The sequence below is a fragment of the Rhinatrema bivittatum genome, unplaced genomic scaffold (genome assembly GCF_901001135.1).
Source record: "Rhinatrema bivittatum unplaced genomic scaffold, aRhiBiv1.1, whole genome shotgun sequence".
Taxonomy (NCBI): Eukaryota; Metazoa; Chordata; class Amphibia; order Gymnophiona; family Rhinatrematidae; genus Rhinatrema; species Rhinatrema bivittatum.
This window is the reverse complement of record NW_021820703.1, coordinates 122,460-142,974: the sequence shown is the minus strand read 5'-3', so window position 1 is coordinate 142,974 and position 20,515 is coordinate 122,460. Positions and strand designations below refer to the sequence as shown.

General features: G+C 44.0%; 1 protein-coding gene across 1 annotated transcript in view; it reads left to right on the top strand.

Moving 5' to 3' along the window:
• Nucleotides 1-20,515, top strand: part of LOC115081975 (membrane-associated guanylate kinase, WW and PDZ domain-containing protein 1-like) — a 249,399-nt gene that overhangs the window by 145,330 nt on the left and 83,554 nt on the right.

Below are 20,515 nucleotides of genomic sequence, written 5' to 3'. Positions count from 1 at the left end.
TGTTCTGCTATATGTTTGAGATGCAGCAACTAGAATTGCACATCATGGAGCGATCCAAAGGTATTTGAATATTCTCCATTTTATACTGCATTATCTTCATAATAATTTCTAAATTTGCTTTTTATACCGCCACTGCACATTCAGCAAAGGATTTCAAAATATTGTCTACAGCAGTGGTTCTCAACCCTATCCTGGGGACCCCCCCAGCCAGTCGGGTTTTCAGGATATCCACAATGAATATGCATGAGAGAAAATTTGCATGTTATGGAGGCAGTGTATGCAAATTTTCTCTCATGCATATTCATTGTGGATATCCTGAAACCCGACTGGCTGGGGGGGTCCCCAGGACAGGGTTGAGAACCACTGGTCTACAGTGTTGCTTAGATCCACAACTTCTTTTCTGGGATATTCTAACATCCTTATTTTGCCATTATCTTTGGAAGATACCTCTCTCTGAACCATGTGCTACTGCGTAACTATTGGCTTTTGCCCATGGTCTAGTTTAAAAACTATTCTCTTTCCCTGTTAAATACTAGCACCAGCAGCCAGGTTGCATCCTGGTTAAGACAAAGTATATCCTGTCAAACTAGGTTACCTGTTCTCCATTCCCCAGAATATTCTCCCTTTCCTAACAAATTAAAAGCTCTGCCATCCATTGAGACACTGGCGTTCAGTGAATTTCTAGGGCTATGCCTGGGGAACGGGAAGCATACCTGAGAATGCAATCCTGGAGGTTCTAGATTTCAATTTCTTAGCTAAAAATCATAAATTTAGTCTCTAGAATCTCTCTGTTATTGGTACCTACATGTATCATGAAAGCTGGTTCCTCTTCAGCAATTTCTGAAATCCTATCTAGGTGATGCATGAAGTCCCCTAACTTCACATCAGGCAAGCAAGTTACTGAGCAATATTCATGCCCTCCAGTCACCCAACTATCTACATTCCTAATTATCAAATCACCAACTACAATGGCAGTCATAACTCTTCCCTGTTTGACCGAAGGGACTACACTGAAAAGAGACATGGCGGAGTATGATTCAAGCATGAAGTCTAATCATAGACACTTTAAATCCCAAGTATCCCACAATTGTGAGATTTGACTCTTTTTAGAGAGGAATATCCAGTATCCTTGGAGAAACTATCCATCAACTCAGAAAATTCCAGACGGCTTTCATTGTTTGCAGAAACAGATAGAGCTATTACTCAAATGGGTGATCTTAGAAGTAAAAGACTCTGAGAAGGGCAAGAAGGCAGATCTATCCTGGGGAGACCTTCCAGATCCAAGACATGTTATCTTATTTACTATACAATAAAAAATATTGTTTAGATGGAATGGGCTCACCTAGATTGCATAGGGACTATTCCAAAATGTCTGTCCAAGATTATCAGACTACCAAAGGAATTGATAGATCGCTGGAGCTTGCCACCTTGGGTGGATAGCATGGTTTCAGGGCAATCAAACTACACAGCTGTTCCCATAGAGGAAGTAGTATCCTAAATGATATTGTGGGCAGGTATATAGAAACAGCTCTCTAAAAGATTTACATGTTTAAGGGGGCTGCATTATAAGTTGATGTGTCCTCTGTGTTAATGTCCAGAGTAGCTATTGCAAAATGGATTCAACACCTGTAAAGGAGAGAGACTGGTATGGGTTGAGTTTTTCCATAATTCTGATAACTCTGGTGGTCAAGATCCTAACAGAGGAGCTGATGTTATAAGCTGTGTGTTAAAACTGTGCACTGAAATCCAGTATACAGTTTCTAAACGCACACACCAAAAAAAGGTTTTGCTCTTCCACAGTAAGCTAATATTATGCTAATGCAGTGGAAGTAATAAAAAGAACGTATATCATGAGGTGCTGGGCCTGAAGCCTGGAATGCGTTACCTGAGTGATTAAAAGTGATGTATTTCTGATTGGTTTCAGGAAGAAACAAAAAACTGCTTTGTTCAGACAGACATGCCAAATGATGTATTCTGTAATTGATGCTAGCAATAAACATTTGAAGCATATTTTATGACCTGGTTGGGTGCAGATCTATTTTGTCTGATTTATTATTTGTGGGTGTTATTGTTTTTAGTTTGTTTTATGATGCATGTAATTTTGATTTTTGTATTTATTGATTTATATATTTAAAAAAATACGTTATGTATGATTTTGTCTGTCGATGGTTTCTATACTTTTATGTTTTGAGTTTGTTTTTATTTATGCATGTTTCTTGTAAGCCACCTAGAATAGTGGATAGTCAAATACAAATCCTGTAAATAAATAAAATGTGTGCAGAAGACATGCCTAGCTCACCCAAAATATGATTTATGCACATAAAACTTCATCTGCTCAGAAAACGTTTTGTGTGCATAAAGCATGAGTTAAGTATACAAACCACACACTATCCACAAAAGCATTTTCTCTGCGCATAAAACATGGTTTACTTGCAGAAAACTTGATTTATGTACAAATTCTAGTGGATTTTAAAAGCTGTCAAAAAGCTTTTCAAAAGCTGTGTCAAAGCTGGGAGATAGTACGTGTCTTGGGCCGGCGTGCATTGCGCAGATTTTAAGAAGTGCCCATGTAAGCGCTTATCTCCCAGTAGGGGCACAAATCAAAAAGTTCAAAAAAGAGGCGTGGGTGGGGGCTTGGCATGGGTGTATTGGGGTGATCATGAGATGTGTGCATAAATACTCGCACAAGCATGCACCAGGGGTTCCCATTGCATAACTTTACTTCTGCTATTGCTGGCGTGTAAGTCAAAAAATAAAAAGATCAGGGCTAGACTTTGGGGTTTTAAGGGTCAGGTTTAACAAGGCAGCCTACTAGGAATTCCTATCCCTACATTGTGTGAACTGGGAACAAACTGGGAAAAGAGTAAGTAGCCTTGGCACCCCTTATAAAATTCCCCCCACTTACGCAGTAGACGCTGCATTTGCACACACATGCGCGCATCTCTCTAAAATTGAGCCCACATATTCGCATACAGCCAATTTTATAACATGTGCATATGCATGTGTATGTTACAAAATGGCTGCTTCCATTGGTGTGAGCCGGCACACATGTGCACCCGCGCGCGGGTGTTAAAATTCACCTAATTGTGTTTTAGGCGCATCATCACCACAAACTCTAGGTTTGATAAAGTTCCAGCATTAAGAAAATGGCAGAGTTAACCTAGTAGTTACAGTAGCAACCTACTAGGATTCATATCCCGCTGACACTACCTGTGACCATGGGCAAGTCACTTCACCGACCATTGTCTCAGGTACAAACTTAGGGCCTGATTTGCTAAATCTGTTCTCCCATTCTGTGTCTATGGGAAAAATACTTACTAAATGAAGCCCTTAGATTGTAAGCTCTCTGGGAACAGAGAAAATACCTAAAGTATGTGAATATAATCCACATTGAAGTAGTTGACTAGTTACAAGATAGAATCTAAATCAGAAACCAAATTATGAAACCATGTGTTAAACCTACACACCTCTCACTGGGCAGCAATAGCTAATACCTTCATTAACTTGGGATTTAAATGTTGACGTGTTAATTTGTATGTATAATTTGCATGTATGGTTTTTTTTATTAAGAATTCTGCTGCATCAGGAGTAAAGTCTGCTCACAAAAATTTATGCACATTCGCGAGTAAAACTTTATGCACAGCCAGTGCACCCTCTTATATCAGGCCCAGAGACTAACAGTAGCAGCTCAGGCTGTGGGGTCTCTACCACAGTGGTTTGGGTTTAAACTGGCAAGAGATTAACAGAAAAAAGATTTAGCAGGTGGTAGAAATTCCTTTTAAGCAGAAAGCATTTTCAGTGTACTCTGTTCACTTCAAAATCACACGTGTGCATGGACAGTCGTCTTAAATTTGGAACTTGTTTTAAGTTACATAGACATAGTAAATGGTGCAGGTAGAAATTTTAACAAATGGTAGGCCTCTACTGCCAGTATGCATTGCATAATTAATATGACATTCAAGTCACAAAATAAAAATAGATGTGAACTTTTTGTAGAGTTTTGTGCATTTAAATTGTTTAATTTTATTTTCAATACATTTTTAAATCATTCAATCTTTCTACAGATTGGTTTTTGATGCATTATCTAGACGCAATGAGGAAGATGTCTTAAATTATAGCAATTCTGTGCCTCTGGTGTGTTACATCCTTTCATTGTAGATATAATATGCTTTTTACTTTTCATTAATAGATTGGAATTATTATATTGGAAGATAAACACAATCTGTTATACTTTTTCTTATGTGGCCTAATTGCTTTGCAGAATGCCATATCCTACACATGGCCATCTGTCAGACAGCATTGACAAAATGAATTAATCTCAATTGCAGATGTGTTAATGAATCTTTTTGAAGATCTTAAAAATTTAAAGTAAAATCTAATTAATTGATATTTAATATATTTTTTTTGCATTTCGTGCAAGGTATATATATTCCTTATATTTGAAATTTATTTTAAAAATATTTTTTTTTAATTCAAAAAAGAAATTAAAATATTCAATTAGTAATACAGATTCATAGCTTAAATGTTCTAGAATAGCACATTTGCATATTTTTGGAAGAAAACTTTTATGTTTAATATTTTGTGTAGCACTGTGGTTTCCAACCCAATCTTGGAGGTGCACTTAACTCATTTGGTTTTCAGGATATCAAAAATTAATATGTATATGAAATATTTGCAAATAATTATAAATATACCTACGACCGGATTTTAAATCTGCCATGTGCGTAGAAATTGCCACTTACGCACATAAGTGCCGGGCCCTGACAAATGGCGGGCCCGGAGGGCAGACTAGGGGGTGGGCCAGGGAACAGGCCGGGACAGCGCCATTCCTCACTGTTCAAGAATCTTGCTCGCCAGCTGGCTGCCGGTGTGCACAAGTTACTTCAGGTTGGGCCCTGAAGTAACTCAAAGAAAAAAAGGTTAAAAAAAAATAAAAAAAACATAGGATTTAGAGGGTGGGGAGGAGAAGGGAAGGGAGATTAGGGGAGGAGGTAGGAAAGTTCCCTCCCAGTCCGCTCCTAAATTGGAGTGTACTGGGAGCGAACTGGGGGAGCCCCGATTTTGTCACCATGTGACTTTGCAAAATTTTACCCCCCCCCCTTCTGCACATCGCCCGCACATTCACACGCGGATTATAAAATCTGGTGCATATGTGCACACGACCCATGTATTTTAGATCATGCGCGCATATTATAAAATCGGCACGTCCATGTTTGTGCGCCGGGTAGTGCACGCACCTTTTAAAATCTACCCTTTAGGAAATCACAGATTCAAATAAATCATAATACAAAAATGGTCCATGCGATTACCAATATAAACATGTGATTTTTTTCACTTCTGATCAATCAACATTTTGTTTAATCAAAATATGCAATGGAGAGGAAAAGGCCTCAGCACTGGGTGAAGACGTCACAGACTGAGTTCAACCGCAGTTAGTTCAGTCACCAGTCATAAAAACCTTTCTTTTTTATTTATACCAAAAATTTTTTTTTTGCTTTAAATTTTTTATTTTTCTATATTTTAAAATCAATGATAATGTGCCCAGTGCTGCAATCTCTAGTAGCACTAATTGTTTTCACATGCTGCTTCGCTTTGATACGACTACTCAAATCACCATCTTACTACTGCAGAATTTTTTTTTAAAGTACGCTGAATTGTACTTATCTTTGTAGTACTACAAAGCCTATCAAATTTATGCTCACCGCAACCCAGTCCTTAAAGGGAACACTAGCTAATGCCTTAAACACCTAATCTACTAACAGCAGTTACAATAAAATATATAAATGAAAAATTATTTTCTGCAAGAACATTCAAACTGTTTTCTATATGCAAGTGAAATTAATAAAGAACAAACTTTTTTATTTAAAATACAAAAAGGAAGAGAGAACCATAATGCCGTAAAAGTCAGTGATAAGCACCATCATTTTCAGAGCAAGAATTAGTTACACAAGAACTGGTCCTTTAAAATACAAACAGACCATCACTTAATACAGATTAGAAATGAGCCAACAAAAACTGAATTGGGATGGGGTCTGCTACAGCCCAGCCAGGCTTCCAGCACTGGGACTTGGGGCAAGCTATACGTGCCCACAAGAAAAGTTTTGCACAAGTGCACTTGTGCAGCTTAGAGCTGCATGGGTGTGCGAGCGCAGAACTTTTCCCGTGCAGATGTGCAGCTTAGAGAGGGAACATTAGTGGTAGTGGTCAGCAGCACTGTTGTTCTGGGAGAGAGCCAGGGAAGACACAATAGCTTCCCAAGTTGGTGGTACATGGCACACCCCATTTTAAAGTTGGTGGTGCCCGTGCACCACTGTGCACTATGGACGCTACGTCCATGCACTCTGACCCAGGTTCAAATACAACAACATTAAGCACTAGCAATGTAAGCCTCAACCCGTGGACTGGAAAAAGGCAAGCAGACCGTGCTATTCATTGATCGCTGTTGTAACTACATGTGCAGTGCTGCATAGCTGGTGAGCCAGTAACCTTAGCTATCATACTGACCCTCAGTTGTTTGCCACCCATAGGCACAGAAATAATGGGTGCTTATTGACAAATCCTAAGAATGGCTCTCTCCCTTCTCTGCAGCCTGAAACCAAAGAAAATGGCTGCTGTCCATCACTGCACACCTAGCCCTTTATGCAGAATATTTTATATCATATATAAATCTACCAGAAGTAAAGAGATAGTGGATGCCCTGCAGGGGACTCGCTTCAAACAAATGGTAATAGAACCCATGAGGGAAGGAGTTATACTTGACCTAGTACTCACTAATGGGGATAATGTCTCTAATGTTCAAGTGGGTGCCCACCTCAGCACCAGTGATCATAAAACAGTATAGTTTGACATTGCAAATGGGATAAGGAGAAGTCACACGAAGACCCGAGTTTTGCATTTCAAAAATACAGACTTTATCGAAATGGGGACATATCTGGAGGCAGAACTAGAAAACAGAGAGAAAATGGGAAAAATGGAACAATAGGGGGCCAAACTAAAAGGTGCAATCACAAAAGCAACAAATCTGTTAGAAAAGTAAACAAAAGTAAGAGAAATAAAAAACCGATCTGGTTCTCAAAGGAGGTGGCTGACACAATAAAAGCAAAAAGAACAGCGTTCAAGAAATATAAAGAATCCCAAGATGTGGAATACAGGGAAGAATATCTGGTGAAACTGAGAGAGACAAAGAAAGTCAACAAAAAAGCAAAAGGGCAGAAAAAAGAATTACCAATGAGGTAAAGTGAGGTGACAAAATATTTTTCAGATACATCAGAGAAAGAAGAAAGGTCCAAAGTTGTACTGTAAAATTGAAAGGTGACAAGGATCAATGTGTGGAGAGAGACAAAGACATGGCAGAAATATTAAACAAATTCTTCAGTTTGGTGTTCACTAAAGAAGACCCTGGAGAAAGGACCATTGCTAGTTAACAACTGTGGATGGGAGTGGACTAGACAAATCTTCATTCACAGAAGAAGAGCGTATAGAAGATCTAGGAAAACTGAAACTGGACAAAGCCATTGGGCCTGATGAGGTTCATCCCAGGATACTGAGGGAGCTCAGAGATGTGCTGGCGGATCCGCTGAATGACCTGTTCAGTAGATCCCTGGAAATGGTAGAGGTGCCGAGTGATTGGAGAAGAATGGTAGTGGTCCCGCTTCACAAGAGTGGGAGCAGAGAGGAGGCTGGAAACCTCAGGCTGGTTAGCCTCACCTGAGTGGTGGGAAAATTAATGGAGACTCTGCTGAAGGAAAAGTTAGTGAACTATCTACTGTCAGGAGGATTGCTGGACCCGAGGCAGCATGAAATCACATGAGGAAGGTCCTGTCAGACAAATCTGATTGACCTTTTTGATTGGGTGACTAAAGAATTAGATCGAGGAAGAGCACATGATTGGATTTTGGCAAAGCTTTTGATACGGTCCTGCATAAGAGGCTTGTGAATAAAATGAGAAGCTTGGGAGTGAGTACCAATGTGGTGGTGTGGATTACAAACTGGTTGACGGATAGAAGACAGCGTGTAATGGTAAATGGAACCTACTCTGAAGAAAGAACGGTGTTAAGCGGAGTGCCGCAAGGATCGGTGTTGGGACCGGTCCTGTTCAAAATCTTTGAGCAACATTGCGGAAGGTATAGAAGGTAAAGTTTGTCTTTTTGCTAATGATACTAAGATCTGAAACAGAGTGGACACCCAGAAGGAGTAGAGAGAATGAGGCATGATTTAAGGAAGCTTGACCAGTGGTTGAAAATATGGCAGCTGCCGGAGATCCAAGATGGTGTCGATGTTAGAGGACACATAGTTTGGAGCTCCCTCGACTGAGTCTTTGAAAGTTACCTTACCGATTTTTCAGCGGAATAGGCGACATGTCTCACACGAAAAGAAAAGGCAGGATAAGGGAGACTTCCTCGGGTGCCTCAAATCCTCCTTTGATGCAGACTACGATAGCAGGGTTCTATCCTCAGGCAGGAAGAACTTGAGAGTGTCCCATGCTTGCGACGTGCGGTGAGCAGATGGCATCGCCTACGGGTGAAACAACTTTGAGCCCTGGAGCACCGCTGACTCCCTCCCCCCCAGCAAGGACAGGAGCTGCAAACTCAGAACCACCCCTACAACGGATGGCATCGGTTGGTGTGAGTACATCTGAGGTGGGTTTAGCAGGGGATATCGAAGCCCTTACTATGGAGGGTGGCTCGACGACTTCCACCCCAGTAGGGGAAGGGGTAAAGCCTCCGAAAGCAATTGAGCTGAAGGAGGAGATGGGACTGTCCTGAGGATTCCACCGGAGTTATCTAGAGTCCCTGAGGACTTAAATATTATGATGCATACAATATCTTTCCCTTCACTAAAGCCTTTGGAAAAGCCTAAGAATATAACACTAGAATCTTTATGGTTCGCTTTCCACTTTGCAGAACTCTTTAATGTCCATAACAGATGAATTAAAAGGTACTCAATATTCGTTTGTCAATTTAAAATCAGTTACCACTAGACAAGTGGAGAAAATGGGCCAATTGGAAGAAAAAAATGGAAAAAATAAATTTAGTTCAAAATGCTATCATAAAAGGTGAAATGGCATTAAGCAGAAGAGTTGAAATTTTAGAAAACGAATCTAGAAGTACTAACATCAGAATATTAAACTTTCCAAAATGTAAACTAATTTCAGCAAAGGAACAGTTTAAACATTACTTAAAGGAAATGTTAAAGATACCAATCGAAGAGCAACCGACTATGAATAAAGTTTATTTTGTATCTGGACTTAAAGAAGGAATGGAAAATCAGATGAAAACTAGAGAAAACATTCTGAATATCATGGAATTTTTGGAAACTTCTCAGGACTCTCAAGTGGAAGGAAGAGGTACGTTACTTGTTAAATTCATGTTACCTCTGGAAAGAAACATTATTATGAAAAAATTTCTGCAAAATCGTACAGCCCTTTACCTTAACCAGAAAATTTGGATATACCTAGATGTTTCTAAGGAAACTCAAAGGAAAAAATTCTTGACTTTGTTACCACAAGCTAGAGCACATGGAGCTCAAGCAACACTGAGATTTCCGTGTAAATGTGTTTTGAGAGCTGAAGGAAATAGATACATCTTTTATGACCCAGAACAACTGGAAAACTTTCTACAGTCACATCAATGGACTTTAGATACAGGATAGGATAAAATATTCAGCGGCTTAAAATGTTTAACTGCCTTACTATCTGATATTTTGGTAACATTGTATTGATATTGCTCTAGGTTAACCTTGGATCTTCCCCTCACTGGTATATAAGTAATTTCTAGGCAGTACTTGGGTTTGAGTTTAAAGAAGCTAGCTTATTGGAAAGTGTGAAACTGTGTTTATGCTTTAATGGTAATTACTTGAATTTTGTAACTTTTGAAAGTATTATGCCTATATTTCAACTGCATTTACTAATGTCTGTAATTATTGAAAATTAAAAAAAAAAAATATGGCAGCTGGGATTCAATGCCAAGAAATGCAGAGTCATCCATCTGGGGTGTAGTAACTGAAAAAGCTGTATGTCTTTGTGGGGGAGTGAAGAGCTGTTGTGCATGGAGCAAGAGGATGGACCTTGGGGTGATAGTGTCTAGCAATCTGAAGACGGCAAAGCAATGTGACAAGAAGCTAGAAGAATGCTGGGCTGCATAGAGAAAGGAATATCCAGTAAGAAAAAGGAAGTGATAGTCCCTTGTACAGGTCCTTGGTGAGGCTTCACCTGGAGTATTGTGTTCAGTTCTGAAGACCGTATCTCAAAAGGAACAGAGACAGGATGGAGGCAATCCAGAGAAGGGTGACAAAAATGGTAGGGGTATCCATAGGATGACATGAGGAGAGGTTGAAGTACCTAAATATGTATACCCTGGAGGAGAGGAAGTGCAGGGGAGATATGATACAGACCTTCAGATACCTGAAAGGTTTTAATGATACACATTCAACAAACCTTTTCCATTGGAAAAAAAATCAGTAGAACTAGGGGTTACTTCATGAAACTCCAGGGAGGACAATTCAGAACCAACGTCAGGAAATATTTCTTCACGGAGAGGATGGTGGATACCCGGAATGCCCTTCCAGAGGAGGTGGTGAAGGCAAAAACGGTGAAAGATTTCAAAGGGGCATGAGGTAAACACTGTGGATCCCTAAAGGCTAGAGGATGGAAATGAGGAAAAGAGCACATGGGGATAACTTGCTAGTGTGGCACTTACTACCCTTAACCATCAAGCCTTCATACTGTTGATACAACTCGTTATTGCTCTCTGCATTTATGGCAGGGGAAGAGAGGAAAAGGAGAATTAATTTCACACAGCAACCAACAAGGACATGAATTTTACAGTCTGGGAAAACAAGCATGGTGGTAACTTGCTGATGCGGCTGTTACTACCCTTAACCAATAAGCCTTATACTTGAGTTGTAACTCCAACATTGCTCTCTGCTTCAGCGGCAAGAGATAAAGGGGAATTGTACTCAGACAGAAACCAGCAAGGGCCTTGACTTTAATGGTTTGGGTAAAAATAATTATGGAGGGTAACTTGCAAGGCAGATGCCACCCCCTGATGATACCTTTATAGGGGCAACCTGTAGGGCATGGCTGGTGCTACCATAAGCTTGCTGGGCAGACTGGATGGACCATTTGGTCCTTTTCTGCCATCATTTGTATGTTTCTGTGTTTCTATATATATCTCCTGATGAGTGGCCGCTACTAATAGCATCTGTTTTCACTTCCCCATCTCATGTAAGAGGCTGTCACATGGTGGCATAGGACTGTTACCTACTAAATGAAAATGCACAGAGCTAGAAAGTAGCAAATTTAGCCAAACTGCTGCACAAAATATTTTGCTACCCTTGGCCCAGATAACATGGGAGGCCATTAACAATCCAGGGTTGAGGTAAACCTGCCACCAAAACCATGTGTTCACCAGTGCAAAAGCATGTGCATAAGATAACTCCTGTATTCCAGGTTAAATGGGCTAAAGGCAGTATACTGCCAGGTTTAGAAGTGACCTGAATGGAATTCCCTCACCCGGGGCGGTTTTATAATGAGGCAGGGTGAGGCGGTCGCTTCAGGCGGCAAGATTTTGAGGCAGCAAAATTGCCCACTGAAATCTTCCTGCTACAGCCGCCTCACCCTTCATTCAGGCAAACTCTGGCAGCAGGTGCAGGTGGCGTGGCGCAGCGACATGCTGGCAGGGTTTCTATTCCTCACTAGCAAAAGAAAGGTCCTGTGGCAGTAGTATACTAAAGGAGGGGGAGTGCGGTCCACCCCAGGTGCCAGCCAAGAAGTTGACGGCCATGAGCGGAGCCCATCCCACTCATGGCGGAAGAAGAGGAAGGCCCCCGGGCCAATGTGCGGTGGAAGCTATGGGTCTGGAACCAGCAACTGCATAGCCTTTTCTTCTTCCCACCCGCACAGCCCGGAAGAGGAAGTGGTGGGTCGGTGCAGGCAAGAAAAAGAAAGGTCATGTAGTCGGCCCAAAGCAGAAGATCAGCACGTGTCCCGGGTTGCAGGAAGAGACAGTTTGAATACCCTAAGCAATCCATATCCAAATGCATTATATAGTTGTGACATCGGAGTAAACTCGAAGCAGACACATTACCTGTCTTCAGTTTTTTAACTTTTCCTTGCGCGAAAACACACCACTCCTTTGTCTCTGCAAGTTACGGACAGCAGCACTGCCCCCCTCCCCCCGCCCTCCCCACCCCCACCCCACTGCAAGTGCAGGAAGCCAAGCCACACCAACCCCCGTGCAGCCTCAAGAAAAATGAAGAGACCCCCATCTGTCGCGGGGCTGAAGGAGGAAGCTGCTGCTGTATTTCTGATAGGGAGAGGGGTAGGAAATGAGAGAGAGCGTGCATTTGTGTTTGTGTCTGTGTTTGTGTGAGTATGATGTCTTTGGGAGAGAGGGAGGGTGCATGTTTGTGAGGGGGAGCCTGTGTGAAGGGGTTTGTGAAAGTGTGCAAAAGAGAAGAGGGAGCCTATGTGAGGGAGAGGGGAACCGGAGATCACTGGAGGGAAGGAGGGGTGGAGAAAAGATGGGGGGGAGGGACATGGAGAAGTAAATTTTGGGGGGGAAGGGGGGATGGAGAAGTGAATTTGGGGGGAGGGAAGGGGGGATGGAGAAGTGAATCTGGGGGTGATGAAAGGCTGTAAGGTTTGTCTAGGGTATCTAATACCCTTGTATCAGCCCTAAGAGAGAATGTGTGTCACACACACACAGAGACCCACCATTCACCAATCTCTCACACTCCCAGGGGGCAGAACCTGGAAGAAGGTGGGAAGTAGGCAGTAGGGAATGGAGGAGTTCTATTTCTAGACCCAGGAGGTTGGGTGGCCAAAGGCCGCACGCCCCATTAAACATTTCTCCGGTGCCCCGTAGTGCGGATGCTGAAGACTGAGAACAAAAAAATAACAGGCCCAAAAACTGAGTGGTTAGAGCAGTGGACTGCAAAAAAGGGAAGCCAGGGTGCAAATCCTACTGCCATTCCTTGTGTCCTTGGGCAAGTCACTTCACCCTCCATTGCCTTCCTCCTGCCCTGGCTCTCGGTGATTTCAAATGCACCGGGCCATGGGGGGGGGGGGGGCACCATTTCATCCTTCACCTCAGGCAGCAGATTGCCTTGAGCCACCCTTGCCCTCACCACTAGTGGACAGCCATAGAGGCCACTCAACGGGATCCAAGCACCTGGTACCACCCACCAGAGGATGTGATTAGTGCAGTTAGTGTAGCTGGGTTTAAAAAAGGTTTGGATAAGTTCTTGGAGGAGAAGACCATTAACTGCTATTAATGAAGTAGACTTACGGAATAGCTACTGCTATTACTGGCATCAGTAGCATGGGATGTGCTTACTGTTTGAGTACTTGCCAGGTACTTGCAGCCTGAATCGGCCACTGTTGGAAACAGGATACTGGGCTTGATGGACCCTTGGTCTGACCCAGTATGACAATTTCTTATGTTCTTATGTTTAAATGTGAACCTATGTTCTCAACATCATAATTAAAGATTAACTACGCTAGTACTCCCAGTGGCCTGTACTGAGACAGAAGGTGTTGCTTTTTATTTATTTCATTTTATTATAGCCTAGATGTCTACTGAAATCCACTAACACCCAGCCACAATCTTAACTTACACAGACCCTCAAACTGCACCCGCAAGCCCTAATATAGTTAAGCCAATGTCTCTGATGGCTAGCTCTTGTCTCCTCTGTCGCCCTGGGGAAAAAGACAGGGGAAAAGAAACCACTGGGGGTATGGAACCAACAAACTTGGCAAGTGAAAGGGCAGGGGTGCAAGTAGAGAGTAAGGTATGTGCGTTCCCGTGCCACCCAACAACCAGCCGCACAATTTTGCAAGAGCCTGGGGTGGGTATACCACGGCTGGGGCTCTCGTGGCTAAATCAGCCCTTTCCTCACCAATATAGGAGCCCAGGCTGAGCTTGAGACAATAGCTTCACTATTGGCCATGCGCTTCAATAATCAACCCCTCCATTTGTATTTGTTTTTGTTTACATTGGCTTACTGGTGCCACCCAGTCACAGCTAGTCCTGCCTAGCCAGGTCTCTCACCCAAAGGCTGTATTGAGGGACAGTGTGACCCCCAACCTCACCTATGGTAAATGATCATGAGAAGAACAACATTCTCGTATCAATGCCAGACAAGTGCATATCACTGCAAAGAATGGCAACCCTCAGGACATGCCTCCATGCACCCTAGGCCTCAACTTCTGGATGCAACCACTGGCTCACCAAGAGGGCATAGATCTGCACTAGTGTCAACTCCGCTTTGCCTCCAAATAAGAACCAGGAACACAATGTTCAGCATGGCTGCTTGCACGTAAGCGCCCTCAAGCTGGGGTCAGAGCATGCCTTGACGACAAAAGAGGTGAAGGAATCACTGCAGACCACTAAGTGGGCCTCCACTCGAGCCAATGCCCTCTTACCTTTTCCCAATCCTGTATCCTCCACACTATTGTGGGGCTTGGAGAAGCCATGATTTATTTGTTTTTGTTTTTTTATTGATTTGTGGGCACCTAATCAGGCAGCCCATGTCATGTACCCAATGTGAAGGGGAAGGCCGGAAGGCAAGAACCACATGCTCTGCGCCACCACACCTTAACTACAACTCCTTCCCTCAGAGACCATGGCAGTAATATACGTGTGTAACCCTTTAAAACGCCCCCTGCGCGCGCCGAGCCTATTTTGCATAGGCTCGGTGGCACACGCAAGCCCCGGGACGCGAGTATGTCCTGGGGCTTTGAAAAAGGTGCGGGAAGGGGTGGGGCCGGGGGCGGTCACGAGTCCTCCGGCACAGTGGCTGTGCCAGGGGACGGTGCGCAAGTTACACCTGCCTGAGGGGGGGGAGGGATTTAGGTAGGGCTGGGGGGTGGGTTAGATTTGGGGAAGGGAGGAGGAGGTGGGGAGAAGCGAAAGAAAAGATCCCTCCGAGGCCGCTCCGATTTTGGAGCGGCCTCGGAGGGAATAGGGAAAGCCATCGAGCCTCCCCTAAGGCTCGGCATGCACAAGTGTGCACCCCCTTGCGCTCACCAACCCGATTTTATAAGATACGTGCGGCACAAATGTACCCTGCGCACACTCCTCTAAAAATCTGCCCCTATGTATGTACCTGAGGCAATGGATGTTCTGCTACCACTATTTATACATCTTCAGAAGTGTAACTTAATATCAGATGGCTCTGTAAAGTATTTTTAAATGATTTCAAATTAAAAAATCCTGGGCACGAGCACATCATGACACCTGGAAATTACCTCTTGTAATCCAAAATCTGTCAACTCTCACTGGCATAAAAGGAGGAAGATGCGGTGTTGCTCTTGGCCAAGCCAATTAAACTGCGGCCTCCACTCTGGGAATAAAGGGGGGACGGAAGACTACTGACACCGGATGGGAACCAAGGACCGCTACAGTTGTTGGGGTCTAAATGACTGCCAACAATGGGAACTTGTATCCACCTTCCTTGTTGGAAGGTGGGTGCGGAAAGGATGGCAGAAGTGCCGCTGCACAGGAGCCTGCTATGGTGGGGAGGAACAGCAGTGCAAGGTAGCAAGAGTATCCGGCATAAGAGCAAGCAGCCAAAAAAGGCCTCCAACCTGGACATACCCAGGTAGGCTGCAACAGCTAAACCATCAAGGCATAAAGGTGCCTTGATGGTTCAAAAGAGTATTTCCTGGCGTGTAGCCAGATGGACTCAGAACCAATGGGATAGTATCCGCGTGCTAGCAGTTGGAGACGGATCTGACGTCAGCAAGGGGTATATAGCCCCACAGGAAGCGAAGCGATTCAGTAATTTCCGTCTCCAAAGCAGTTTGGAGTGCCTGCACGCTGGTTCAGCGTGCTTTCCAAGACTACTTTGATTTTTTTCTCTTTGGCAGTGGTCTTGATAAGCTGGCCACTACCTGGTCTGATATTATTCCACATCCAAAATTGAATGATTGAAGACTGTGGAGGAGAGGGCACGGTGTATGGACCTGCAAGCTTGGTGGTCACCAAATAAGGCACGAATGGGTGGATGCCAAATGTCAAAGTTTGTTTAGGTCAGACAGAGTCCATCTTTCGGACATTGGCTATGATATATTCAACAACACCCTATAGGAAGCTTTGAAGGGATGGTTGTTGGGGGATTGATGTTGGCCGCAGCTAGATGTTGGAGGGGGAGGGAGCATGAGGCAAGGGCATGCCCTACCTCATGCCTATGGCAGTCACCTGGGCTGGTAGGGGCATTTCGGACATGGAACAGGCGTGCATCACAGTCTAGGTCAGCAGTGGACTGGTGCCTTATGCATCGCAGGGTAAGACAATCCGTATGCCTTGGAGAGGGGCCCTCTCGCTTGGGGACAAGGCGAGGAGCCTGAGTTCAAAGCTGCCTTTCTTGGTTATTATGGCGGGCAGCGGAGATGGTGGTGTAGCCTGGTCTTTGGCAACTCCCGTACCGGCTTGGGTACCAGTTTGTCTAGGGATATATATATATTGTTCAATAAAGCTGCAGCCTTTTTATCCAATATCTGTGTTTCTTGTTATTGCATTATATTAAAGAATGTATACATGTGTGGCCATGGGTCAATCAGAGGTGAAGGGTCGGTAGGGGAATTGGGAGTAGGACGGACATAGATGGGACGACATTATAGTCGCGGCTGCTAGAGTTACTAATTGAAAATTTGGATTAAAGTCTGCAGATTTTGGCCTGTGTGGGCTACTTTGAAAATTGCCACTGAATATCCAACTATATTCAGCAGCCACCTATTAGCTAGATAAGTATTTATCTGGCTAAGTAAATAGTTGGATATCATGGGGACAGGCAGTGGCCGATCGAAGCAGGGCAACTTATCCAGTTGCTTAACTGATAAGTGACTATATTCAGCCTTATCCAGTCAGCTTAACCAAATAAGTTAAAACTGCTCAATAGCAGGTCTAAAATTATCTGGATATAAGTTATCTGGCTAACTAGAACATATCTGGTAATATTTAGTATTACTGTGCTGCTGAATATCGCTTCTTAGTTATCAGGATAAGTTATATCTAGAAAACTTAGATAACTGGATATCTTTGAATATTGGGCCCATTATGCCTTCTAAAAGTAGTAATGGAATGCAGGCAGCGTAGCTTGGAACTACACTAAAGGTAGTGAAAAATTCTATTTCACATAACACATGCTAGATAGAAACAAGTAACTTTTTTCAATTGTCTTGATTCTGCTTTTCATGGCCCAGCAGTAGAGGGAGGAACATAGGGCAAAGGATTTGCAGCATTTGATAACACTGTTGTATTGACAAATCTGAATGTGTTAGTTTCTGAGAATATAGATCCATGCTGGAGAGCCTTGCAAAAAACGTTTGATTTCCAGTATACAACTCACATGTTCAGTCCAGTCTGATTTTGCTATAGCAGAAAATTTGAAAACTAGTAAGAAACATTTTTAATACAACATACCTTTATGGTATCCATGCTTGAATTAACATAAACGTTGTATTCCAGATATCTTCCTTTTGCAAGCTCTACCACAGAGACTAATATAGCAATTTAACTAGCTAACTTGACTGATACATTTACTTGAAAAAGAATACTTTTAATAAATTAAAATTATTCTATACAAGCATCCTTAGGAGGTACTATATTAGAGTAGCTTGGTGAAATGGATATATTAGGGGCAATAATCAAATACCCCACATAGTTGCACTGCACATTCTGGGGATCATTTTCAAAAGGTTTTACATGCTTAAAACTGAGTTTTATATGTGCAAATGTATTTTACCCATGTAAATGGGCTTTTGAAAATTGCTACAATAGTATGTTACATTTACATATATAACTTCTTTGAAAATTAATTCCACTTTGGTTTTCTTAGAAAATTAGCTAGCTGAAAGTACATGTACTAAAACCACCCATGAACTTTGCACCTACACTTTGGGGCGGATTTTAAAAGGCGCGCGAATAGCCTACTTTTGTTTGCGCTCCAGGCGCAAACAAAAGTACGCTGGATTTTAGTAGATACGCGCGGAGCCGCGCGTATCTGCTAAAAACCTGGATCGGCGCGCGCAAGGCTATGGATTTTGTATAGCCGGCGCGCGCCGAGCCGCGCAGCCTACCCCCGTTCCCTCCAAGGCCGCTCCGAAATCGGAGCGGCCTCGGAGGGAACTTTCCTTTGCCCTCCCCTCACCTTCCCCTCCCTTCTCCTACCTAACCCACCCACCCGGCCCTGTCTAAGCCCCCACCTTACCTTTGTCGGGGGATTTACGCCTCCCAGAGGGAGGCGTAAATCCCCGCGCACCAGCGGGCCTCCTGCGCGCCGGGCCGCGACCTGGGGCGGGTACGGAGGGCACGGCCACGCCCCCGGACCGCCCCGGGCCGTAGCCACGCCCCCGTACCCGCCCCCAAAACACTGCCGACACGCCCCCGAAACGCCGCGACGACCGGGCCCGCCCCCGACATGCCCCCCTCGGAGAACCTTGGGACTTACGCGAGTCCCGGGGCTCTGCGCGCGCCGGGAGGCCTATGTAAAATAGGCTTCCCGGCGCGCAGGGCCCTGCTCGCGTAAATCCGCCCGGTTTTGGGCGGATTTACGCGAGCAGGGCTCTGAAAATCCGCCCCTTTGTGCAGTGGGAAGGATAAAATAGTACTTTTCAAAATGGCATGGTATTTTTCTCCCTTGATCTAAATATGCCCCAGGAACACCTCTCTTTAACATAGCTAACAGTGCATTTGCACTGGAATACTACGCATGCTTTTTTATTGGTGTAAGGACAAGCTAGTTTACCTGAATCTTTGAAAATTGCCTCATTTTTACTAAAAATAACGTGGATAATTGGGAGAAAAGAGCAAGTAAGATAATTAATTAAAATGTTATTAATGACAATGTTAAACTTGAAAATCTATAGTTTGGTTCAAACTTTGCCCGATTATAAACTCATGCTGTTTCTCAAAGGGGAAGTTTTGTATTAAACAGTTTAGCAACCCCACTACTGATCCTGGGGAGGTTAGGTTTCTGACTAAAAACTAGTTACATAAATATACTGGAAAACATATATTAAATAAAAATATTGATGTTTCTGGCAGCATCCAAATCAGGGCTTGAAGATGGTCTAGACTGGAAAATTATGTACATATATATGCAGAATTTGAAAAATTCATCCAGGACTTAACTTTCCAAAGATGATATGTACTCCCCACATAGGTTTTCATGCTAATCACTTTCTGCTGGATGATTGGTTTCTTATACATTATGGGGAAGATTTAAAAAATTTGCGCGATCGTGTACTTTTGTTCGCGTACCAGGCACGAACAAAAGTACGCTGGATTTTATAAGATACGCGGGTAGCCGCGCGTATCTTATAAAATCCGGGGTCGGCGCGCGCAAGGGGGTGCACATTTGTGCAACCTGCGCGCGCTGAGCCCAGCGCGGGCTGCCTGTTCCTTCCGAGGCCACTCCGATTTCGGAGTGGCCTCGGAGGGAACTTTTCTTCGCCCTCCCCCACCTTCCCCTCCCTTCTCCTACCTAACCCACCCCCCCGGCCCTATCTAAACCCCCCCCTTACCAAACCCCCCACCTTACCTTTGTTGCATGATTTACGCCTGCTAAAAGCAGACGTAAATCTGCGCGCGCCAGCGGGCTGCTGGCATGCCATCACCCGACCCGGGGGCTGGTCCAGAGGCCTCGACCATGCCCCCGGGCCGGCACCACGCCCCCGGGCCCACCCCCGCAACGCCGCGTCACGCCCCCGAAACGCCGCATCATTTGGGACATGCCCCCGACATGCCCCTTTTACAAAGCCCCGGGACTTACGCGCGTCCTGAGGCTCTGCGCGCGCCGGCGGCCTATGCAAAATAAGCGCGCCGGCTCGCTAGGGCCCTGCGCGCGTAAATCCGGCCGGATTTACGCGCGCAGGGCATTTAAAATCCGCCCCTATTAGTTTTCACACCTTGTTAGAAAATAAAAAAAAAATATTTCAGGTTGACATCATATTGAATAAGAAATTTTCCCGTGGGGAAAGTTAATTTTGCTAACAAAAGTCAATATGTGGTGCATCTGTTTTCAGTAGCTTTCAGTTTCTTAATTCTTTATTGGTGATTTCTAAAAAAACCAATTGTTTATTGCTTATTCTCATCCTGTTTAATTCAACATTACAAACCAAGGGGGTCAGTCTCTAAGCTATCGCACATGAAATGGGACTTTTTGCGTGCGATAGCTAGCTCGGGGAGGAGTCAGGGCGGCACCGGGGCTGACACTGCGTACACAACGCTGGCGGCGAAAGGTAAGATTCCTTATTGCCGCCAGTTTCGCGCCGAATAACTACACCTTTTATGGTGTAGTTATTTGACGCGAAAGCCGGCAGTGATCGCACCGCGGAGGTGCGATCGCTGCTGGCTATCGCAGGACCGCCCCCCACTTCACCTCCCCGCCCCCTGTTACCATCGGATTCTCTAAGGTCTGCGACCTTAGAGAATCCAGGCCCAAGTCATCAGAGATGAGATAAATGATTGGTTGCTACTATATAGAAGTCATCTCAATCCTAAAATGTCAT